The 26,676-nt window shown below is 39.9% G+C and overlaps 1 pseudogene; it reads right to left on the reverse strand.

The window, feature by feature from the left end:
• The window catches only part of LOC141630538 (homeobox protein knotted-1-like 3), a 44,752-nt pseudogene that overhangs the window by 4,692 nt on the left and 13,384 nt on the right, over window positions 1-26,676 (reverse strand).

The raw sequence follows: 26,676 nt of genomic DNA on the forward strand, positions 1-26,676 counted from the left end.
TTAGCAAATTTGGCCTCGACACAACTACGACACTTCTCATGAGTTTCTGAAGATAACGAAGGAATAAGCGACATAGATTTGAGCCTTTTAATCGAATCAACATTCACATGACCTAATCTACCATGCCAAACATACATAGACTCAACAATATAAGCAGAAGTAGAAGCATTATTATTAATGATAGGAGAATCAACATTCAAAACAAATAAACCCCCACAGAGATAACCCTTGCCCACAAAATCCCTATTGCGCGACATTACAACCTTGTCAGCCTCAAAAACAAGTTTCACACCAGCTTTGTTTAGCAAGGCACCAGACACGAGGTTTCGACGCAAAGTAGGAACATACAAAACATTATTTAAAGCAAGAGTTTTCCCTGAGGTTAGTTTGAGAAAGATCTTGCCTTTGCCGGTGATAATGTTAGAAGAAGAGTTACCCATGTAGACACATTCACCATCAAGCAACATCTTCAAATTCAAAGCAAAGAGATCCTTGTTAGCACAAAGATGCCTTGAAGCCCCCCGTATCCAGAATCCAATCACTAGCATTTGCAACAAGATTAGCCTCAACCACTACAACAAAGAATAATATCATCCTTTTCAAAGAACATTAGCTTCAACAAGAACTTTCTTTTGAGGACACCGATAAGCTTTGTGACCCGTTTTCCCACAAACATAGCAAACCGATTTGGTTTCGGATCTTTGAGGCGGGTTTGGTGAATTTCCTTGACCAGCTTTCTTGGCATTCGACCCTTGGATTGACCCGACCAGCTTTAGCCTTTCCCTTACCCTTGAACCTATCTTCTTTTGAAGACCCACCAGTTTCAACAAGATTGGCTTTGACAGTAGTAAGAGACAATTGGACTGACTTATCTTTCAGACGATTAGCTTCTTCAGTCCTCATGTGGCCTACTAGCTCTTGAAGGGACAAATCTTTCTTCTTATGTTTCAAATGGTTCCTATACTCATTCCAGGAAGGGGGAAACTTTTCTAGCAAAACATTAGCCAAGAAAATTTCATCTAGTTTTATTCCCTCATTAGTGACATCAGCACACAAGTTCTCATAAACATGAACTTGCTCCATAATTGGTTTGTCATATACCATTTGAAACTCAAGCCACTGCCCGATAACATATTTTTTCTTACCCGCATCGTCAGCCCCATATTTTTTCTCTAACAGCTCCCATATGGTCTTAGCAGATTTATGGACCGAAAATAAGTCAAAGAGGGTATTCGACATATGAGTAAGGAGATGGAACTTAGCAGTTATGTTATCCTTATCATGTTTCTTAATTGACTCCTCATTCGACTTAACAGCAACAGACGAAGGTGGGGTAGTCTCTACACTAGCAGCGGTTACAGCAGCAGGAGGGTCAGAAAACAAAACATAGTCGATTTCTAATTGTTCAAAATACATAAGCAGTTTCTGAGACCATATTTTGTAGTTCATACCGTCTAAAGGTTCCAATTTCGACAATTCAGACAAGATTTTGTTTGAGACGGCAGCCATTGTTACGACAAAAATAATAGTTTTCAAGTTGTTGGAATGTAAATTCGTAACAATGGAAATCCGACAGGAAAAAATAGGGAAAGATGAAAACAGAAAAAGACTTATTGTAAGAGATATGCAGTGCCGTGGTAAAAAACCACTGACTTGAAAACTATTACGGCACGACCGCGGTGGATATCGTCTCTCGCCGGTAGTTCCCCAAGGTTAACACTGCTGCCTTCGAACCGCACCACTGAAGTAAGAAGACTTTGGAACGGAACAGAAACTATACCCAGAACATTTTTCAGAGAGAAGAAGAAGAAGAGAAAGGAATTGTGAGATTTTCTGTGTGTAAAATGAGGAGGTGAGCTGCTCTATTTATAGTCGAAAATAGAGCAGTTAGGAGCCAAAAAACGCTCCAGTCAAACCACAATTAAGGCGTAATAAACGCCCTTAATTGCAGCAATTAACAGACAGATTTGACTGACTGCAAACACTCCTATATACACTGAATGTGGACAAACCCACATCACACAAGACCAAAAAGGTAAAAGAGGGCCTTTGGCCCGTACCGCAGGTGCTCTACCCAAACCCGAGCCCGAGCACGAGCCGAGCCGGGCCGGGCGGGCGCGCGCATGTGTGTGTTTGGACCCAAACCCACAGGCCCAACACTCACCACAAAAGCCTCCTTGGACCAATCTCTTGCTCCATCAAGTGAAGAAAGCCTTATAAACATCAAAATATTGATGTTCCCCACCAATGTGGGATAAAAGGCAAAGAGAGGAAAGTTGCTTTTCAAGACAACACTCCAACACAAGTATCAGTATTAGAATTTTCAATAATTTCACTATCCCAGCAAATGGAATTTCAGTACAAAAACTGTAGAAGTATAGGGCACCAATACTCTGGCACAACCCATAAAAACACAAGAATGCAGCCCAACTACATAGTCCGGAAAAGAAATGGCAGAGATACATACAGTGGAGGTATCACATGAAAGACCAGCTGTTTTATGATCTATTCTAGTTTTACCCTAGCTTGAGCATCAAGTTGTAATATAAATAGAGAACTGAACAATGTATTCAGACATACAGAAAACATATGCAAAAACCTTCGCAGCCGCAAAAGGACTGACTCAATTCCCAAAATTGATCCATCGTTCAATCTTTTTTTTTTGTTTACATAATTCTCAAGATTATCATGGCACAATGCAAGCTAAATAACTGTTTTATTGTTCTCTGTTTTTCCCCAGTTTTAACGTTTAGATCTTTGTGTGTAATCTTGTGAAATTTTCTATCTTTCTCCCTTTTTCTGAGTGTCCTTGATATTGTTTGCGGGTAAAATGCTTGATACTGTTAGTTCCCCTACTTCTGCTACTTCCACCTTTGTCAACATGTCAGATCCTTTGTTTTATAACCCATCTGAGGGTAACCATACCTTGAAAATCACCCCTGCGTTGACTGGTACTGGAAATTACCTCATGTGGAGGAGACAAATGGAACTTGCCCTTTCTACAAAAAGAAAGTTAGGCTATGTGACAGGTAGTGTGACTAACCCTGTGGGAAATACTGATAAGGAGGAAGCCTGGACTGCTGGAAATTGTCTTGTCATATCTTGGATTATGAAAAATGTGAGTGAAAGAATCAAATTTGTAATAATGTACACTGAAACTGCAAAAGAAATATGGGAGATTTTGCAGAAGAGATATACAGTGGAGAATGGGGCTAGGAAGTTCAAGTTGAACAAGGACACATATGAGGTTGTAGGCGATATGACTATTAGACGAACACTGAATAGAGAAACTTACAGAACTTGAAGAGAAAGATGTCGTCGCGTGATAGAATCACTGCCCTAAAGTTGAATTTGCCCCACTCGATACACATGGCCTCTTAGCAACCAACTTCCCAGAGTTACACCACGTCCGAGTCTAAGGTGTACGACAAAAACTCAGAATGAGGACTACTTGCAGAACGTTTGCCAAATATCAGCTTAGAATATCAGAAAGTATTTAGAGAGAATATAATTCTTGTGTGTGTAGAAAAAGGCATAAACATGGAGTATATATAGGAGTAAAAGGAAGAGTTTAGATGATTGTCTTGTAAATTGTTTTTAGAAGATTGCACAATCAACATAGAAAATCCACAAAAGTCAGTCTAGAAGACTAAACTTTCAATTTAGAAAATGCAATAATCAGTTTCGGAAATTGTGCAAAAGATATATAGAGAATAAGTGATTGTACTCCAAAAAGGAATCTCTTTACTACTACACATCTAGTAGTGAAACACAAATGATCACTTATAAACTATAATATTCCAAATTATTCTATCAATGTGCGATAATAAGAGCTTCTTTTGAAGCAACACTTCCAACAATCCCCCACATGATTCAAAAGAAGAGAAAAGGAATAGCTGATATAAGGCAACGGAACGTAAGTCTTAAGATGACAATGTTCCTGAAGAATTGAATTGTCACCCAGTGCATACAATTACCTAATACAGTCTACAGCCGTATCGAGTTGCTCTCGGCATTGGACTCTCCACGGTGGTTTTTAACGGATAACTGCACACAAACCTGCATTCGAATCTGTGTTCGTCCTCGCGAATTGTCATAAAAGGTTCCCCTCACATGCCTGGGATCTCGTGAACGCTCTAGAGGTCCTAAAGCCTAAAGACCTCATAGGGATAGGGCATTTCCCCCACATTCACATAGGTAAGTCCATCAGGTTTGATTGTCACAAACCATCCTTAAACAAGGACTATGGACTTATTAAGAGCTTAGGTCAACCTTCCTCACATGACAGAAATAGCTCAATATATAGAAAGAATACTACATCACTTTTATTAAAATAGGAATGGTAGTAGTATTACAACATGAGATCCTCGTGACTTCGTTTGACCCATTGAACTTGGTAAACCCAAGTAGGGGAGCCCCGTCACGATTCACTCCCAATAGGCTTTAAACCCATTCCTCGTGCTGACTCCAACACTAATTTTCTGCCATGGCCATTGGTAGAAGGATCTCAATATCCTCTTCACAATTTACGTACATACTATCACATTGTGTAAGGGATCTCAATATCGACTTATAATTCACAACCTTTGTGAACACATTATCCGATCAGATTATCCATCACTCTTGATAATCTGCCAAAAAAACCTGATGCTTCAGATTATGATGCATGACAATTAATGGAGTCAAAATATTCCCATAAAGGAATACAACCACTTAGCCATTCAGCTTTTTATCCTGCAAATTCTTCACAATATATTCATACTCCATTACATATATATTCAACAATGTAATTATGCATCTATAACTTGCATAATATATATAGCATTATGAAAGACACCATTTTCCAAAGTCAAATAAATATCATAATTATTCGATGTTCAATTAAATTGCAAACTCATTCCCAAAGATACAATGATTTTCATGGATTGGCTTACAAAAAACCATGGTGTCCATCACCTAGCTATAACAACGATATAAGCTATATCATATCTCTCATAACGCATACAAACATCATATATATGAATGTAACAACCTTTCCACCAATTTCATTTTGTCATGTACAAATTCAAGTATACGTCTTAATTAATTGCTCATATATTAGTGTTCCAATTATCACAAACTTCCTTTAAAGAAACATCGCAAAATCAAAACCAAATTAATATAGATTATTCGTCTTTTACCTTTTCTTGGTTTGTTATAAGCATTTAAACCAAATAAAAATTAATTACTCCAACATGTATTACCAAACAACCATTCATAAATTTCATAAACGGATAAACAAGTTTATACAATCACAATATCAGAGTATTCACAACTATCAATCAATCCCATGTAATGTCATTACCACCACTTCCAACACTGAAACTCAATTGTCTTACGACGACAAAGTTAAGGGTAGTCATATCTTCACTAGACGCCCCCACAATCCACAACTTACTCAAAGTCTAAGCAATCACCTTTTAAAGCCAGTCGATTAACGCTAATAAGCAATGGACAATATTTCCAACAAAATTTCCAAAGTAATATGAAAAACCAGCTCAACTATAAAACTTCAACTAGTGATAAAGGTTAATATTATAGGCTCATAGCTAACATTCAAGATGACATAAGATGATGAACAAAAATCACCCTTTCTGAAACATGTCACCAAAGATCAATATTGTCATATAGAAACTTATTAACATCATAAACCAAGAAGCCAAATTATACTTTGTCATAACCAACTATTCATAACAAGTTATTTTAGATCCAATTTTGTATTGCACAAACATACAATATTTTCCTTTAACACGCTCCATATATTTCCAAGTATATCACATAAGGGAAACATTTTACACAACTTTGAGAGAAAACACAACTTTTCAAAGTTTGCTCAAATAATACTACTTCCCCGACATGTTGTCATGTCATACATGAGTGATAACATAATATAACGTTCACGCAATTATACACAAATATGTAGAGATACATACGAGAATTTCACACATGATTTAGTCTTGAAAAAAAACTCATTTTTTGGGAGGTAAGTTCACATCAAGGTATCATTTTTGGTCAACCGTATAAATGGCAGAAGTTATGAACCCCCACATTTGTTTACTCGGCTAGAGAACAACCCAAATTTGTCTCATAGATATACTCATATCACCACATATCTTGCTACTCTATAACACACATGCTTCATAGCTCTGATATTAAAAATATCATTACATTAAGAAAAATCATGCAATAGACTAAGCATCACAATAGGACGTTCACAAAAAAAAAAGTGACCCGTTATATCCAGTTTATATATTTCTTATCGATCATGTTATAAAAACATGCACACATTATTAAACTTTTCACAAAACTCATGGGAGATGATTCCATTATAAAAAAAAACAACAATAAACCCATCTACGAGTAATGATACATGTCACAATTTATTTGTTGTTAACTATTCTCCTTTCTTCTGATTATACTTGATAGTAGCATTCAAACATACATATCATGTATTAAAAATTGGAATCGTACCCAAAAACATATGTCACATACAAATTAAATACAAAACTCAAAGGTTGACAAAGTCCAAATAGAATTCAATGCCCTTTAATGATTCTGCATTTGTTTAACCAAAAAGCTAGACAAGGAAAAAAGTCCTAGGGTTTTCTAGGGTTCTGTCTTTTTCTCTCTGAAATCTCTCCTCTTTCTCGAGGCTCTTCTTACGTTATCTCGTGAGATTAGCTTTCTGTGCTTGTTCGTTCTTTGTTTGCTTGTGTCTTGTTTTGCAGGTGCCAATGGATAGTTCGACTTCGGGGGGACACCGGGCTGGGAAGGAGCCATTTTCAGAGGATGATGATCTGTTCGTTTGGGATGATGATGAAGGAGGGTCAACGGAGGTCAGTAACTTGATTCTTATTGGAAAATTGTGGGCGTCTAGGGCTATCAACGTGAAGGCGGCGATCGATACTATGGTGAATCTATGGAATCCAAGTGCTTCGATTGTGGGGGAATGTTGTCGACGCAAGGGAGAAAATCTTCATCTTCCGTTTCGATAACGACCGCGATAAAGCTAGGGTTTGGGAGGGGCAACCGTGGCATTTCGACAAATTCCTTTGGTACTTCAATGAACCTAATCATGCTGGTAAGATTACGGATGTTCCTTTATTCAATTTCCCTATCTGGGATAGGGTTTACGATCTTCCGATTGCTGGGCGCACAAGTCTTGTCAATGCTAAACATTTAGGAGACACCCTGGGCTCGTTCATTAGCGTGGAATTTGGCCCTAATGCGGAGCTTGATAGAGCTATCAGGCTTCGTGTCTTGCTAGATGTTCGAAAACCCCTAAAATCGAAAGTTCCTGTCCGAATGAAAAATGGTAATGCTATTAACTTCGATGTTAAATATGAGAGGCTGCCCACTTTCTGTTACGGCTGTGGTTTGATTGGCCATGGAGAGAAAGGCTGTGATGACGGTCCATATGAGGAAGACGAACTGAAACTTGGCGGTTGGCATAGTGCATCACCATGGAAGGTCGTTAAAACTGTGAAAGAGAATGTTAGTAAAGTGGCTAGGGACTTGCGCCCTAGTTTTGAAGCTTCGAGAGCCAATGACGAGAATGATGCCGTGGCTGCCATGATTGAGAAGCTGCGACTGGTAGCGATTGGGTTGAAGAGGAAGAAGGATCGTGAAGTGACAGGGGGTGGTAGTGGTGGCAAAGAGGATAATGGGGTGGGGGGTCTTGCTGTAAGGAAAGCGGTGGGGGAAAGGAGGAGATAGTGCTGTCGTCATGGAGGGAAATGCTTCATTGTTAAGGAGCAGTGGGGGGGAGGAAGAGCTGGGAGGTTGGAACGAGTGTAATGGTGGTGTGGGCAGCGAGAATGGAGGAAGCATGGGAGTGAGGAGGGAAGAGGATGGGGAGCTGACTGTGGGGACGTTGAATGGTAGCGAGGCGGGAGGGCATGATTTGTTGATGGGTGGTAATTTTCAGGTGATGTTGAGCAGAGAGAAAAAAGGGGGTAGCAAGGGAAGGAGCTGGACAAGATGGAAGAAGAACATGGGGGAAGGAGCTGCTGGCTCGCCTGTTGAGGATGGGGGCTTGAATGCTTCCGGGAAATGGGGTAGGGAGGAGGGTGCTAGAGTTACTGTTGAGAAACGACCGAGGTTTGATACAGACGGGGGCATCTTAATTCCTGAGGCGGTGGTTGACGTGGATAAACCCCGCCGAGCCCAATGAATTATTTAAGCATTAATTGTCGGGGCTTGGGCAATCCCGACAGTGTGAGTGCTCTCAGTGAGCTACTACGGAGAGAAGCCCCGGCCATTCTTTTTTTGTCCGAAACGAAATTGAGTGGTCGTGAGATGAGGAGGGTGAGGGAACGGTTGGATGGCTATTTTGGGGTTGAAGTGGATAGTATGGGTCGTGCAGGCGGGCTAGCTTTTCTGTGGAAAAAGGAGATTGACTGTACTTTTGTGTCTGCTTCGGTTCATCACATGGACTTTGTCGTGAAGGGTACAGAAGGAAAACGGAGAGTGACCGGATTCTATGGTTGGCCAGCTGTTAATGATCGTCACTTGTCTTGGGAGTTGTTGCGGGTCTTAAATAACCAATTTTCGCTCCCTTGGCTTTGCTTGGGTGATTATAATGAAGTGTTGTTTGCTACCGAGATGAAGGGTGGAAGCCGACCACAATGGCAAATGAAAAGTTTTCAAGCGGCAGTGGATGACTGTGGTCTTCGAGATCTTCCTTGGGTGGGCTACAATTTCTCTTACGATAATGGGCAAGCCGGTGAAGCGAATAGACAAAGTATGATTGATAGAGCAATGGGAAATGGGAGTTGGTTTGAGTTATTCCCGTATGAAAAATTACATTATTTGAATCGGGAATGGTCGGACCACGCTCCGATTAAGGTCGTCTTGAAGGGGAAAGCTCCAGTGGCGGAACAGGCTCGTGCATTTAGATTCGAGCAAATTTGGGCGGGTAGTGAGGGATGTGAGGAAGCTGTGGAGATGAGGGTCATAAAGGGGTGTGAAAATTTGGCAAAAATTATTAATGAATGTACAGCTGAACTCAAAGCTTGGAAAAAAACAAATATCTCACAAATTGGCCATGACATTTCCAAAAAACGAGCTCAATTGGCCCGCCTGAATGAAGGGGATAGAGAGGAGGACAACGTGGCTAGGAGGAGAAAATTAGTGGCGGAAATTTCTGACCTTCGAAGGCAAGAGGAGCACTATTGGCGCCAACGATCCCGGGCTTTGTGGCTGAAAGACGGGGACCGGAATATGAAATTACTTCATAATAGGGCAGGGGAGCGGAAACGTAAAAATTATCTTGCTTGTCTAGCTGATGATGCGGGTAGTGTTCACGTGGGAGATGAAGCTGTGGCGAATGTGGCTATAGGTTATTTTCAAGAGCTGTTTACTTCCTCGAGGCCGACTAACATAGACGAGGTATTTGATGGGTTTGAGCGAAGGGTTACTGGCCTTATCAATGCTATTCTCTGACAGGAATACAGCAAAGACGAGGTGGTGGAGGTTCTTAATCAGATGCACCCCTTGAAAGCTCCAGGTCCAGACGGTATGAATGTCCTTTTCTATCAGACTTATTGGAAGGCTATTGGCCCTTTTGTTATTGAGACGGTTCTTAAAATTCTTCGTGGAGAACGCTCACCTGTGGAATTTAATAGAACTAATATAGTCCTTATTCTTAAAAAGAAAGCGCCCGATAAAATCCGGGATTTTAGGCCTATCGGGCTCTGTAATGTGGTGTATAAATTGGTGTCAAAGGTTCTAGCAAATCGGCTGAAGCAATTTATGAATGAGTTAGTTTCCGTTAATCAAAGTGCAATTACTCTGGGGAGATCAATTTCTGATAATGTCATGATAGCCTTCGAAATTTTTCATCATATGAAGCAGTCGAGGAGTGCCGAGGGCTTTATGGCTTTGAAGCTTGACATGACGAAGGCATATGACCGCGTGGAATGGGTGTGTTTGAGGCGTGTGTTAGCTGCGTTGGCGTTCGATATGGCGTGGGCAGCAAGGGTCATGGAGTGTGTGACGATCGTCTCTTTTGCGGTTATGATAAATGGTAATTCTTTGGAGGAATTTCAACCGGCCCGAGGACTTCGAGAAGGTGACCCTATTTCCCCGTATCTTTTTATTTTGTGTGCGGAAGTCCTATCTCACCAAATGAGGCGAGCTGGAGAAGTAGGGTCTCTCCATGGGGTCCGAACTGCGAGTACAGCCCCTGCGGTTTCCCATCTATTATTTGCAGACGATAGTCTCTTTTTTACTAAGGCAAGCTGTGAAGAGGCTGATGTAATTACTGATATTTTACGAAGATATGAGAGGGTGTCAGGGCAGCTCGTTAATTTGGATAAGACTACGGTCTCATTTAGTCAAGGGGTTACGGCCGAGAGACAAAGTGTGATTGCGAGCAGACTAGGTGTGACGGTTGTGGAGGAACAGCATCGATATCTTGGGCTCCCTACGGTAATTGGTCGATCTAAAAAAGTCTTAACGGATATTTTGCGAGATAAGTTAAGCAAAAGTCTTCAAGGATGGCGTGGGAAATTTTTTTTCGAGGGCTGTTAAGGAGGTTCTTGTTAAGGCAGTTGCCAATTCACTCCCTACCTATGTGATGAGTATTTTTAAAATTCCTGCTAATTTCGGTGACGAGCTTAGAACTATGATGTCTTGCTTCTGGTGGAACCATGATCAAGGGAAGAATGGTATTTGTTGGGTGGCGTGGAAGAAGTTGTGTCGACCAAAAGGTATGGGGGGCATAGGGTTTCGGGATTTCAAGCTTTTTAATTTAGCTTTACTCGGGAAACAAGCTTGGCGTCTCATTACGGAGAGAGCAAGTTTATGGGAGCTCATTATTAACTTAATGGGTGCTTTCTCACGGCGGGTATTGGCTCGAACCGAGCTACGTGTGGCGTGGAATTGTCGAGGCCAGGGCTGGTTTGGGAAAGGGGCTTAGGAGGAGGATTGGGGACGGGTTATCAACTAAGATGTGGCAGGACACTTGGCTGCCGCACACTCCCCCTGGGAGAATTCTGTCGCCTTGCTCTCCGGGTAATGAGGAATTGTTGGTTGGCAAGCTGTTAGACGCGGATGGTGGCTGGAACGAGGGAAAGCTCACGGAGTTGTTGTTACCTTTCGAAGTTAGCCGGGTGTTGAACGTAAGAATTAGCCCGAATAGGCCAAGTGACATTTGGTATTGGAAACCGGAGAAGGATGGGTGTTATACGGTGAAATCGGCCTATCATGTGCTCGTAGGAGAGGAGTGTATTGATGTGGGAGGGGCGTCGGATAGGGAAAGGGAACGATGGCTTTGGAATTGGCTTCGGAATATTCCGGTGTGGCCCCGAGTCAAGCTCTTCTTTTGGCAGATGTGCAGCGAGGCTCTAGCAACAAGAGCGAATATTGCATCACGAGTAAGAGGTGAGAATTCTTTTTGTTCTTTTTGCAATTCGTTTTTTGAAACTAGCATTCATCTTTTTAAAGACTGCCATGTAGCTAAGCAGGTATGGGAAGGTTTGGATGTCGATGTTGGGGAGGATAGGGCTGGGAATGGAGTTAGAGACTAGATGGAGGATCGGTGGAAGGCTCTTGGAGTTCGGGAGCATAATGTTCTTATGGTCGGGTGTTGGGCTTTGTGGGAACACCGAAACAAGGTGGTGTTCGAAAGGAGGGAGGTTGACCCTTGGTGCATCATTAGACGAACCAAGGATGTGCTAGAGGAGAGTGATGGAGTTGGGTACGTGATTGATAGGAGTAGGACATCTATGCCGCGGAGGAAGGATGGTGACGAGGGTGGATGGAGACCGGCGCCAAGCGGTTTTGTTAAGATTAATGTAGATGCGGGAGTGAAGGAAGGGGAAGGGGGGAGCTGTGGGGTGGTGTGTCGGGATACGCGTGGTCAGGTCTTATGGGGATTTAAGATGGTGGACGAACGGATTTGGGAGGCTCATGTAGCGAAGGCGGTGGCGGTGTTCGAAGGATTGAAGGAAGCGCTGCGAATTGGTTGCCCTAACATTGTTATGGAGAGTGATTGCCTTCAAGTGATCGAAGTTATTAGGAAGCAAAAGCCGGGAAGGAGCATTTTTTCGCTTGTCATCCAAGACATTATTTTACTTTCGTCTTCTTTTAATTCTGTTTTGTGGTCTTTTACGAGTCGTGTAAACAATGCCGTCGCGCATGCTTTAGCTCATGTTGTTCCTAGGTCTTTGGGTCGATTTGAGTGGTCTAAAGTTTTACCACCGATCGCGAACTCTGCTGTTTTGTTTGATTTATCGTCTATATAAAAGCCCTTCGGGTTTTTTCCTCAGAAAAAAAAAAGCTAGACAAGAGTCATATACTGGTAAAACTCCAAGAAAAAAAATATCTATTCCCACGTTATTAATTCCCAACATTGATAACTTCAGTTTGGAAAATTGCAATGAAATACTTAGACCTTCTTTTTGGGAATAAAATTATGAAGAAAAACATAACAGACTAATTACTCACAAAACCAACAAAGCTTCCATGACAAATATCTATAATCATTTTTAGTTGAAGATAGATGCACCACAAATATTAATATCATAGCAAGAGCAAAAGGTATAGTGAGACTAGTGATGGTAAGATCATGATTGGTCTAAACTTCTAGTACGTGTTTTGCAAACATATGATTGTATGCGTGATTAGTACAAAAGATAACACGTACATACATTAATTAATTCGAACCTGGTAAACTGGCCTTCTTTGTTACTAATATAATCGGTATACCACTATCAATCATAATGAAAAAATTAGACTTTTGATGACGAATCAACAAAAACAAACATAGCCATATCGCCTTAAATAAAAATTTAACGAGCAAGAAAAAAAATTAAAAATTCAACTTTAGACGGTAGGCGGTATGACTATTAGACGAACAATGAATAGAGAAACTTACAGAACTTGAAGAGAAAGATGTCGTGGCGTGATAGAATTACTGCCCTAAAGTTGAATTTGCCCCGCTCGATACACACGGCCTCTTAGCAACCGACTTCCCAGGGTTACACGGCGTCCAAGTCTAAGGTGTACGACAAAAAATCAGAATGAGGACTACTTGCATAACGTTTGCCAAATATCAGCTTAGAATATCAGAAAGTATTTAGAGAGAATATAAGAGAGAATGGATATTCTTATGTGAGTAGAAAAAGGCATAAACATGGAGTATATATAGGAGTAAAAGGAAGAGTTTAGATGATTGTCTTGTAAATTGTTTTTAGAAGATTGCACAATCAGTATAGAATATCCATAAAAGTCAGTCTAGAAGACTAAACTTTCAATTGAGAAAATGTAATAATCAGTTTCGGAAATTGTGCAAAAGATATATAGAGAATAAGTTATTTTACTCCAAAAAAGAATCTCTTTACTACTACACATCTAGTAGTGAAACACAAATGATCACTTATAAACTATAATACTCCAACTTATTCTATCAATGTGCGATAATAAGAGCTTCTTTTGAAGCAACACTTCCAACAAAGGTTTCCCAAAACAATAGAAGTATTGAGGAGTACAACACTCAACTTCAGATTATTTGGGATGAATTAGAGAACATGAACAACTACCCTACCATCACTAAAGTGACAAGTGAAATGAAGGCTTACCTGACTGTACAAAAGCAAGGAGAATAAATGAGGTTGTTTCAGCTCCTAAATGGGTTGGACAAAGACTATGCTACATTAAGAACTAACATTCTTCTAATGAGCCCTCTTCCATCTGTGGACACAACTGTGACAATTCTACTTCAAGAAGAAGCCCAAAACAGCAATTCAAGTGGGTCCAAAGCACCTGAAGCATCTCCTCTTCTCAATAAGGGGGGGGGGGAGGGGAACTGAATCTGAGGATAAGTGTAGGCATTGCAACAGAGACAATCACAAGTCTCATCAGTGTTGGGAAGTAAGAGTGTATCCTCAAGGGCATCCTAAACACAAGAAGGCAGGTCAGCAAAATGAGAGAAATGGTGGTCAGCAAAATGAAAGGAATGGTACTGCAAACTTTAGAAACTAGAGAAACAATCAAGGGTATAATCCTAATTACCAGGGATGAAACAAGTTTAACAAAAATGCTGCAAATGGGAAGTTTCAGAACAATACTGGCAACTGGAGACCCTACAATAACTATGGAGGTACAAAGGGATAAGCAAAGACTGCTGCCAATGCCATGTATGAGGAATCTGATCTACCCTCTGCCATTCTCGCTGCAACAAAATAGCTAAAAAACCTGCTTAAACTGGTTCCTAGCAGCAGTTAGGGGCGAAGCTAGGATTTAAAACTTGGGGTAGCGAAAAAATTTGCCTTATAACAATCTTGTCTTGCAAAATTAGAGATCACAATTGAAATAAATTTTTCGATATATAAATCCTTATTCCACTCATAATCAGCATCGATAATCTGATAAACACTAAATACTAGCTCGTTCTATTGTTGTCAAATCCAACAAGCTCTCATTTCCGTCTTATAACTTAGAAACTCAAGCACTACTTTCATTTTCTTTTAGCTATAATTTTAAAATTGTTTTAGAGCTCCACAAAATAAAGCTCCCCGTAAATTTCACAATAAACCTTTCACATTGGAAAATATATGAAGAATTTTGAAAACTAAGAAAATTATCGCGAGACGCACTGCACATTTTTAAAATAAACTCATTAGTAAAGAAACAAAAACATGAACTTAATTCATAGACAAATCAATGAAAAATATCACGATTCAATAATATGAAAATTAAATTTTTAAGTAAATCAATCGATAAAAAGTTAGAAGGAGCCTTTTTATTAGTGCGTGGCAGGAAACTAAATTCATTGTCAAGTACCAAAAACATTTAATGCACTAGTTTGAGGGAAAATAAAAAGAATACAAATGCTTGAAGAAGGGCTCGAACCCATGCATAGCAGAACATGTCTAAAAAACTTCACCCGCTGAGCTACTCACAATTTCATTGCTTTTCATTGCGCTAAGAGATATTTATTCATTTGCTTAACATTCAGCTATTTTGGGGTCGCAGATTTTAATTTTTTAACCGATTTTTTTGTGTTTGGGGTAGCAAGTGCTACCCTTTGCAACAAGGTAGCTTCGCCCCTGGCAGCAGTGGATCAAAAGGAGGAGAAGGGGACACAGATGAAGAGATAGATTGCAACTATGCAGGTATGATTAGCTGCTATAACACTTGTGTGGCTAAACATGAATGGATTGTTGATTCAGGGGCGTCTGATCATATGACAGCTCATGAATCCTTGCTAAAAGATGTTGTTTATCTAAATAAGAGGTTGAAAATCAACCTTCCAAATGGTGATATGGCCTTTGTTAACCAAAAAGGCAATATCACTATTGAAAATGGACTTTTATTGAAAAATGTTCTTTATGTCACTTTTAAACAAATCTTCTTTCTGTTCAAAGTTGGCCAAGGATAATAGCTGTTGTGTGACATTCTATAACACACATTGTTGTGTACAGGAATGTTCTAGTAACGATGCTAAAGTCTTAGGAAGGACAGTCAGTAGGTTGTACTACCTCACCAACACCAAAAAATCTCCCAAGTCTTTCAAACATGAAGTCAACCAGATGAATTCTCAAAATTTAGCCAATAGTTCTTTGATTTTGCAAAAATGTAATCCTAAGGCAAAACACTCATGTTCATTGCCACCTTTTTTATCTAAGAAAAAATGTAATGAAAGATTGTCAATGAATGCAACAAAGGCAGTTTCTTCTTATTCTATTTGGCTTTAAGACTAGGACATGCTCCCATGTCCAAGTTGAGGCATATTTTCAAAATAAACATTAAAAATTGTCAAAATCTGTGTTTAACCTGTCTAATGGCAAAATACACAAAACACCCTTATAACTTGAGTACAACTACTACTGCCCTACCCTTTGACATGATCCATATTGATATATGGGGTCCTTATAAGTTGCTTATAAAGGGAAATAAAGATATTTTCTAACCATTGTGGATGAACTGTCAAGGGGAACATGGGTATTTCTTCTGGCCTATAAATCTAAGGCATTTGAAATAATTAAAATGTTTTATGAATATGTAAGTACTCAATTTGGTGCTAAAATCAAAGTTATTAGGTCTGACAATGCATTGGAATTTGATGACAAACAATGCAAACCTTATTTTGTTGAAAAAGGGTTAATTCACCAAACAAGTATCATTGATAGACCTTAGCAAAATGGGGTTGTAGAGAGGAGGCACAGGCACTTGTTTGAAATAAGCAGGGCCATAAGGTTTCATGTGGATTACCACTGTCTTATTGGGGAGATTGTGTCAAAATACAGCTGGTCTTTCATGTGATGTCTCCATTATATGTATCTCTGCCATTTCTTTTCTGGACCATGTAGTTGGGATGCATTCTTGTGTTTTTATGGCTTGTGCCAGAGTATTGGTACCCTATACTTCTACAAAAACTTGTATGATATGGTTGTATGCAAAAGGATTTAGGTTAAGCTCACGCATCTATGAATTAATTATGCCTAAGGTTTTATCGTTTAAACGAAAGAAAGGCTAGGCTACCACCAATATCTCTAGACATATGTACATGTAAGATAGCTTAGCTGGTAAAGTTATATTAAGTGATGGTATGGCCACGTGTCACATCATGACAACATAGGAAGCATTTTTGACTTCTTTGACATTCAGACCCGTCCAATAGGGTGTTCAACCGGTTCTTAAAACCGGGGCCCAAAAGACGAAAGGCCCAATACTTATACATTTCAATGCAAGTAATTATAACAATAGTGTATGGCACGGTTAGAAATAGAATTCTACTCAATGCCAAGGGGCGTTCGAATCCCACCGTCGGTATTTCTATTGGACGTCCCTGTTGACATTGAAACAAAAAATATGTGAATACCTGTCAAGCTTGAAGAGAGTGCTCGATATCCCAACAAGCCATCACGGCTTCCATAGCATGGACGCGGACATGCTGATGTAGTTGCTCTTTAAAAGAACATAGCAAGAGTACATAATGTGTCTACAATGTAACACAAGGGAAAACATAAATAACACTTATCGAAAACACCCTTTTTTCAAGACGAAACCAGCATCCAGTATAAGGTTATCGCTACTCGCTACCTTATACAGTTGATTCCTAGAATAAGGCATTTTGATGCAACTACACTAAAAGGATAATTATGTCACAAATTTATCCTTGAAGTTTTAGGAACATCAGTACACTATTATATCACAAATTTATCCTTGAAGTTTTAGGAACATCAGTACACTTTTATGTCACAAAATTTTCACCCCTTGGTTTAAATCGTGGCTCTGTCACTTAGACAAAGTAATCAAGGGCGGCCAATGAGTTCAGGAGGTCCTGTACCGAATATAAAGTGGAGGCCCCAAAACTCAAATTAAATTACCAATTATTTGCGTTCCTAAACGAAAATTATTGATCACCGTTCATTGACTCATAGTAATTGATACGAACCGAAAAGGGAAACAAAATTTGCAAAAAGGAAATGCTAAGATATATTTTAGGCATTTGTTAAAAAAAAATTATAAAATAATACAATCTCACACCATAGAACGGTTCATTTTTATAAAATAACTATTCATTTAATGATAATAATGATCTATTTTTACTTAATAAAATCATCTCATAATATAAAACCTTTTAATACAATAATTACTGTAAAAAGTTGAAAGATAAAATTGTCAAAAAAAAAACACAAAAATCAAAAAAGGTAAAAGAGTCTTTAAAAATTCTGACTGATGTGTAACAGTTTACTACTATTATGTAGTCTATAAACCAATTACATAATAATAATTAAAAAATTAAAAATTAAAAAGTGGGGAAAGTGGGAAAGAAAGAAACAGAATAGTATAGATATATTCATGTATCATATATCGAGTATAATATTTGACTGTATGTAGGAATTGGGTTCAAAAATTTGGAGTTTCTCTCTCTATCTCTAGAGAGTCCCTCTCAAAATTGAGAGTTTCCTTAACCTCTAGGTTTTCCTCACCACTATCAATTTCCAGACAAATTCCATCTTCTTCAACCCACTATCTCCTATGATCTGGCTAACTTCATCTCCTTACCTCCACTACATAATCTAATCTACCAAAATTCACCACTTATGCATGGACTGAGGATGTGTCCAGCTAATTACATCCTTAAATACCACGTGTCCCTTCAACGATCGTGTCTCTGCCGCGTGTAATTTTCCGGCAAACTTTCTGCTTTTTCAACTATTATAAATTGCAAGCTACTGTATTTTAATAACCCAAATCCTCACTATCATAAATATAACTCATACATATAACCCAAACCCATGGCATCATCTTCCTCCATCGCCCCATGTCGGGCAGGAGTAAGTATAAAACTTCCGCCACATTTATGTGTGGATCTTACTGGTCTTGACTTTAATAGAGTTCTTACAGCTCGTTTCATTGACTAGAGGTATCTGGATATTCCCCGTATCATGCATCTGATTGGAATTCACTGGAAGCTTAATGGGTCGATTTCAATTCATCCTATGAAGCCTTACTACTTGTTCTGTTTCTCTTCCATGGAAGATTATCATTATTTCAGGAAACGCCAGATGGTCAACATTGATGGTGGTTTGTTGGTTCTCCGTCCATGCTCTGCCACAACTTTCCCTGACAATATGTTATTTCATATTGTCCCTATTTGGGTGCGGGTCTTGCATCTGCCTTTTAATCTAATGCATTCCTCTGTTGCGGCTTTCCTTCTTTCTTATGTTGGGGACATATGCAAGGAGGAAGTTATTCCTTCCTTAACTCCCTCTCGTTGTTTTGTTAGGGTTAAGGTTTGGGTGGATCTTTCCAAACCTTTAATCCCTGGCTGCTACCTTGCTATCAGTGATAGCGAGCATCAATGGATCGGGTTTTCTTATGAAGGTATTTTCAGATTTTGCAAAACCTGTGGTGAGGTGGGCCATCGTATCTTCTTCTGTCCGTCTGGTAAAATACTAGGTGCCCGTCACATTCGTGCACGAATGGATGAACTTAGTGCTCGAGGGTTACTGGGTCTTCATGGACCACCTGGTTCGCGTTTCTATACCCCTGAGATTATGGGTTTACCTTCACTAATTAAATATCTGAACTCCAAGATCAATATTGCTGCTCCGACTGATTCTGCTCATGTTGATTCCGGAGGGGCATCTCCGGTATTCTCATTTTCATCTTCTTCATCTGAAAATGGCGATGATGAAGAGGCACCTTTTTCTGCTCCTGCACCTGGCTTTACAGTTCATGAGGACGAGTCCAGAGAGGTCCTGCTCGAGACGCATCCTTTGATTCGCTCTCTGCCAGATCATACAGGCGCCTCTATCTCGGCTGCTCCGGCTTCACCAGCTTTTAAAATAACTGATCCTGAGGAGGACTTGGAGACTACTATCGCGCTGGGCCTGGCTGAACTAGCTACTCCCCCAAGACATGTTTATGTGGGACTCCTTTTTCGTGAGTCTTTGGCTGATGGGCCTAGTGATGGGACTGCTACTAGTCCCGCTCCTATGGACTCGTCTGGTAGGAAGTTAAAGTTTGTTTTTAAAAGGAAGGTAAATGACAGATTTAAGTTTTTAAGTAGGCCTAATTTTAAGAAATCAAGTAGGTCTAATTTTCTTGATTTGAGTTGGGAATGTTCATCATTGTCTGATGTTTGCCAAGCACACTCCCCCCTGAGTGTATCTGCGCATTTCTTGGTCTGCCTGGTTTCAGTTACACGAAGCCCAAACCTCCGAATGTATGTACCTTGGATTGTGTTTCCGGGCCAAATAAACGGAAACATCCGCTTAAGGATCTGGGCCTGAAGTTTGCGTCTAATAAGCGAGTTAAGTATGCTTTTGCTTCAGTTTGGGATTCTCACTTGGTTTCTCTAACACGGTTTTCGTGTTCTTTCCTTGTCTGTTACTAGCGCTGAAGACGGGAAGATTCTCTTAGGTCAGGTGGTGGACCTTAAATCACCACCCGTGAACTAATGACTATCTTTTGCTGGAATTATAGGGGCTTTGGAGAAACGGATGATCCTACAATTCCTTACCTACATAGAAGCGTCCTTAAATATCATCCGTTAATTTTGTTTTTGCAAGAAACTCATACTACAGTAGAAGTTGATTTTTCGAGGACCGCTCACCTTGGATTTCCCAATTACTTTGGGGTTGATTCTAATGGACGTAGTGGTGGTCTTCTTTTGTACTGGAATAATTCGGCTGATATTAGAATCCTTTGTAGTAACCCGCATTTTATCTTCTGTAAATTGGGTTTAAGGTTACCTCGGGGTGTGTATAATGATATGTACATTATGTTTATATATGGGGAGTCTATGGTTCAGTATCGTTCGTCTTTATGGGATAGGATTTCTAATGTTATTTTGGGTTGCACCCCTTTTCTCGTAATTGGGTATTTTAATCAGGTTGAATTACACTCAGACAAATTTGGTTGATCTACCTCTATTCGGGGTCAAGTCGAATTCACGACATGGAAACTTCAGAACAGTTTGGTTGATATTTCTTTCTTTGGACCTCGTTTCACTTGGATGAATGGACAACATGGCGAAAACTTTATCATGGAAAGGCTTGATCGTGCATCACAGGATTGGTTTGACATGTTTCCTCATACCTCCCTCTTAAACTTACCTATTCTCATTTCCGATCATTCCCCGATTGTTTTACACTTTTTCCATACTCAAAATACCTTAAAACGACCCTACCGCATTGATAACTGGTGTTTGCATTTGCCTGAAGTTGTTTCGCTTGTTAATTTAGCCTTTCAAACCCCTGTCTTGGGTTCGTTACCTTACGTCTTTTCACGCAAGTTGGCCTCTGTGAGATTTGCTATTCTGCAATGGGTTATTCAACACCGTATTAGTTACGGCATCAATTGGTCATCTATTGAGAAGGTTCTTGACGTGTCTGCTACGGATATTTCTGATCTTGCATCAGCTGATAATTACCAACTGCTGCGTGCTAGTCGTCTCCAACTTATTTCTAAACAACATGCATACTGGCTTCAGCGGGTAAAGCTTCGTAATGAGATTTTGGATGGCTTACCAACTCGATTCCTATTTAATCGAGTATGACAATGCTCCGTTAAACAAAGGCTGGTCGCCATTCGCAATACTGACGGCATATGGCTTCAGGATCCAGAGCAAGTTGAGTGTGAGATATTTTCTTATTTTCATACTCTTCTGTGTGCCTCAAAATTTCCTTCTACAGCCCCGTCATTTGTATCGATGGACTCGTTCCTATCTACTTTGGAATTGCCCTCACTTTCACCTGCGGATTGCTCACTTTTATCTGCACCTTTCACTGAATTTGATGTCCTTCGAGCACTACGCACCATGGATGGTTCAAAGTCACCCGGTCCAGATGGTATTACGCCCCGTTTCTACCAGTTTTTTTGGCCCCAGATTGGTCATCTAGTATCAGCTGATGTGTTACAATTATTGAATTCGGGGGTTATGCTTAAGGAATGGAATAGCACGCATATTGTTCTTATTCCAAAGATCGATCATCCTGAATTGGTTAGTCATTACCGTCCTATTAGTCTATGCAATGTTATTTACCGTATTGCTTCTAAGTGCATTGCCAACAGACTCATATTGGTGATCCCTTCAATTATTTCGGATTCGCATCAAGCATTTGTCCCGGGTCGCCTAATGTCTGATGGTTGCCTTGTTGCGCATGAAGTACTGCATTGCATCAACAAAACAAAAAAGGGAACTAATTGTTATGCGGTGCTGAAATTGGATATGAGCAAGGCTTTTGACCGAGTATCTTGGCACTTCCTTATGGATGTAATGAGACATATGGGTTTCCCTACACACTTGCGCATTCTTATCTGGGAATTCATATCAACGGTTTCTTATAGGATACTTATAAATGGCACGCCTTCTCAAGCTCTACAACCCACTTCTGGTCTGAGGCAAGGGGATCCCATCTCACCTTACTTGTTTATTATCTGTATGGAAGTTCAATCACGACAGCTTGGCAAGGCAGAACGGATGAAATATTTTACTGGAATCAAGATTTCAAGATATGCGCCTACAATATCGCATTTATTTTACGCGGATGATGCTCTACTATGCTGTAAAGCTACAAATAATTCTTTTGAAGCTATGCGAGATTTACTCAAGGAATTTGAAGTTGTGTCTGGTCAAATGATTAATCTAGACAAGTCGTACATTAAATTCAGTCCGAATACGCCAGCTGATTTCTGAACGCATCTGACATCTAACCTGAAGATGCCCACGGTTTCTTATTTTGGAGATTATCTGGGTGTTCCAATTGATATTCCGCGAAAAAAATCGGAACCATTTCTTCCTTTAATTGACAAGATTACTACACGCATTTCTTCATGGACAGCACTTCATCTGAGCCAATCGAGTAAGCTTATTATTATCTCGACTATTCTACTAGCTTCTCTTAACCATATTTTATCTTGTGTTCCTATTCCACATGGTGATTGCCGTAAGATCGATGCTCTGATTGTTGCTTTCTGGTGGCGTAATGATTGGAACAAGAATACAATACACTGGCTTCGACGTGATGCTTTGCATTCTCCCAAGGAATATGGCGGCCTTGGCATTAAGAATACATTATTGCTAAGTCAATCCTTACTCCTCAAAAACATCTGGCGTATTACTTCTCGGCCAACTACCTTACTTGCAAAGTTTTGGACTGCAAAATACCAGAGGCATATACCTATTCCGAATTCCAGGTCTTTGGTCTCAAATGTATCTTATGCATGGACTGGTATCTGCCGTGTAGTGAATTTGATGAAAGACGCTATTTGCTGGAAATTAGGTAGTGGTAAGTTGGTTGATATTTGGTCGAGTCGGTGAGTAAATGGAGGATTACCTACACTCAATACATCCTTTCCAGACCCACCACCACCTTTATCATCTTTTATTTTAGAGTCTGGGGACTGGAACCCGACTATGCTCTTCCGTTATTTTTTTTCTAAAACTACCAAGGAAATCATTGTTATGGAACCTCCAGTCCCTGATATTGACGACTTCATTTATTGGAAATTTTTTGAGGATGGAGTTTATTCAGCTAAGTCTGACTACTTTTTACTTTGGTCAAAAACTCCGACTGCTTCCTCCGCTCGCTCTAGGGCACACCAATTTCCTTGGCACATTGTATGGAGAAAGACGATGCCACGTAAGTTGTCAATCCTTCTTTGGCGAATGGCACACAATATATTACCAACCAATGTTAATTTGCTATCACGAGGTTTGAATGTGGCGCAAGATTGTCATCTCTGTCACTCTTCATATGAGTCTATGGACCATCTATTTAGATCATGTTCGATAACTCAGCACTTATGGAAATCTTCTTGGCTTGGTATTAATCCTATGGCGAACCCATTTACTCCCTTTCTCACATGGATTGCGGATTTTATATCTTATCTTGCGAGTCACTCTTATGGATCGAGCAAGGACTCTAGTTTGATTTATTTTTGTTGTGTGCTCCGTGCAATCTGGACCTCTCGGAATATGGTTGTTTTCAAAAATCATCCTATTGAGCCTGAAGTTATTTATCGTCTAATTGGTGATCTGGTAAGTTCTAATTCTCGGCTTCAACTGATTAGGTCCTCTTTTGAGCCGCCTACTGTGTGTCTTCCTCTTACCAAAATTGCAGGGATTACTACTTTGCAACGAGACGGCGGTGTTTGCATTTTAGTCTCTACCCAGCGAGTTCGGTTTTCACAATGCTTCGTTGTTTTCTATTGGATTCTGCTTTGGGATATTCATTTTCTAACACTGTACGTGCGGGATCGTCGTTCATTGCTTCTGCACGAATCCTCATTCTGGCTATGCGTTATGCTCAACAGATGGATTATAGCCTGGTTAACTTCTGTATTACATGTCGAAAATTATCCTCCGTTCTGGCAAGCAAATTGCCAGTACCAATTACTGTGCGGCACTCTGTCTTTCAGATCCGTACTTTCTTTGTGCTTCATCCTTTATGGTCTGTAAGCCTAGCAACAGGCTAAACTTTGTTGTATTTTGCTTGTCTTTTTTAAATATAAAGGGTTCATTGTTGTTAAAAAAAAAAAAAAGAAATGCTCCCCTCTTGGCCGCCTATGAAAGTAATATACTTTCTAGCTAAGATAAGAAACGAAAAGTTGTGTACTAACATGACATGACTTCTACGAAAGAATAAAGTAGCTTAATACCACTTTCATATTCTTCCTCTGCATCATTATGATTCAAAAAATCAACATTCTTTAAACAGTTACCTAAATTTTCTTACCTTTGTTTCTACTAGAAGCATGCACCACATCTATAGCATTTAGATGTATCATTTTAACATTGAAATTTTTCATGAATTATACTCCTACATTATAATTTTATAAGAACGACTCATCACCAAAGGGTTGTTGAATATAGTATTTACCTAAGTATATCGATGAATTTGTTTTTTTTTTTTTTTTGGACAGCGGTAAATAGAGATATACCTAACTAAACATGGCCTCACATGCGAGACCATGAGCAATAATATTAAAGGTCCTGGGAATATAACTAAAAGCTAAACAGTGAAAAGAAGTAGCAAGAGCATGGATGTCACTTAGAACATCCCCAAGACGTTGATGAGGCTTCTGGATCCCTGCAAGAAAACAAATAAGCGAAAGACAGTCCGAGGAGACTTCCAAATGACGAATCCCTCTACCTATAGCCCATAGCAGAACCACATGAACCCCCAATCCTTCAGCCTGTAACGCCGACTCAGCTCGAATACTTCTTCTAGCCCTGAAAATAATCTCCCCAATTTCAGAGTACACGACCCATCCTTTTCCTGCATTATCCATTGATTTCCACCTAGCATCCACCATAATTCGCAAGTGTGTACACTCGCCGATGGTACCAACAAAACAAACAGGTTTGCTTTCCTGAATCCAAATAAGTTGCTCATTCTACTGTCCCGAATCATCATGACCATCCCTCTCCTTACCGTCCTTAATCATGTCAAGCGCCTTGTCCACCATCCCTACAACTTGAGTCCAAAGCCGGAAAAATAATTGCGGATGAAAAGAAACACGTTGGAATAGAATATGATTTCGTATACTCCATAAACACCATAGAGTGGCGAGAAACCTGACCACACGAACACGACCATCCGATTCCTTCAACTTAACCAGATAAGAAATCCAATCCATAATCCATTTTCCAGTAGGCAGATTCGACCCATGAGTCGCTCGAATACCAATGTCAGACGAAGCCCAAAGTCTTCGTGATACAGGACAATCACGAAACAAATGCTCCATAGTTTCCATAACCGTGCCATCATTGTTACATAGCTTACATCCCGAATCAATTCCAATGTTCCGTCGTGCAAAATTTGAACCCACTGAAAGGGAGTTCGTAATAATACGCCATAGCAGAATCTTCCACACTTGAGGCCTCGGAAGCCTCCACAATTTCTTTCTACAAAAAAGACGGTCATAATCATTCAGCCTTGACTTATCTTTCATTGTCTCCTTTTTATCCATAAATTCACCAAAAAGAACCCCATAACCACTTTTGACACTATAATTCCCATCATTATTATGCACCCATTAAACTTCATCATGTGTCCGCGTACGACCAATTGGAATAGGAAGGATACGTGTGGCATAGGCATCCGAAAAAATATTCCGAATTAGAGGTACATTCCAGCTTACATTCGTCCCATTACAACTTACATTTAACCCATTACACCTTAAATCCTTAATCATTAAATTACATAACTCCACATGCTCCAAACCCAAAACTCCGGCATTTGGTTCTGGATAATCACCACAAACCCATCTGTTCAACCAAATATTCAGTTCCGACTCCAGACCCGGCTTCCATCCCACATGATGTTGAACGAACACCAGTCCCTATAAAATACTCCTAGCACCCCATGATAAATTTGTCCCACTTTTTCGAATCACAATTACCATTACAAAACCCCTTGTCAACCAATTTTTTGTCGGAACACACGTGTGAAGTAAGTGTCATCACCACGCATAATCCGCCATGCATGCTTAGCCAACATAGCGTTATTTAGACATTCAATATTTCGAATGCCAAGTCCGCCTTCTCTTTTCGGTAAACTTAGGAATTTTTTACTACACCAATGAACAGGTTGCCCCTTTCTACATCCAGCCCACCAAAAATGTGACAAAAGAGAATTAATCATATTGGTCACACTTACCGGTATTTTAAACACCGATAGAAAGTAGTTTGAAAGATTTGATAGGACAGACGAAATAAGAGTTAACCTTCCCGCAGGTTAGAGAAAAATCCCATTCCAGGATGAAATACGCTTCATAACCATATCAACAATACCCTTAAAGAGTTCCCTCTTGGACCCCTGAAAATCAGTGGGTAATCCTAGATATTTTCCAAGACCCTTATTGCCTTTTATCTTCAAAAATTTAAAACCTTTTCGCACACTCCTACGTGTTGTACTACGACTAAACAGAATCCCTGATTTTTCCTCATTCATAATCTGGCCCGATGCTCGTCAATACTTATCCAAAATACCCTTTAAAGTTTCAAAAGAATTCCCTTGATCTTGTAGAAAAAACACGGCATCATCCGCGAAAAACAAGTGAGTTAGTGGTTGTTCACCACCACCTAGTTGAATGCCCGTCAACGCCCCGGTTAACTGCGCCCTAAGCAAACTGCATGAAAGAACCTCCATACAAAGGACGAAAATATAA

The sequence above is a fragment of the Silene latifolia genome, chromosome Y (assembly GCF_048544455.1).
Source record: "Silene latifolia isolate original U9 population chromosome Y, ASM4854445v1, whole genome shotgun sequence".
In the NCBI taxonomy this organism is placed as follows: domain Eukaryota; kingdom Viridiplantae; phylum Streptophyta; class Magnoliopsida; order Caryophyllales; family Caryophyllaceae; genus Silene; species Silene latifolia.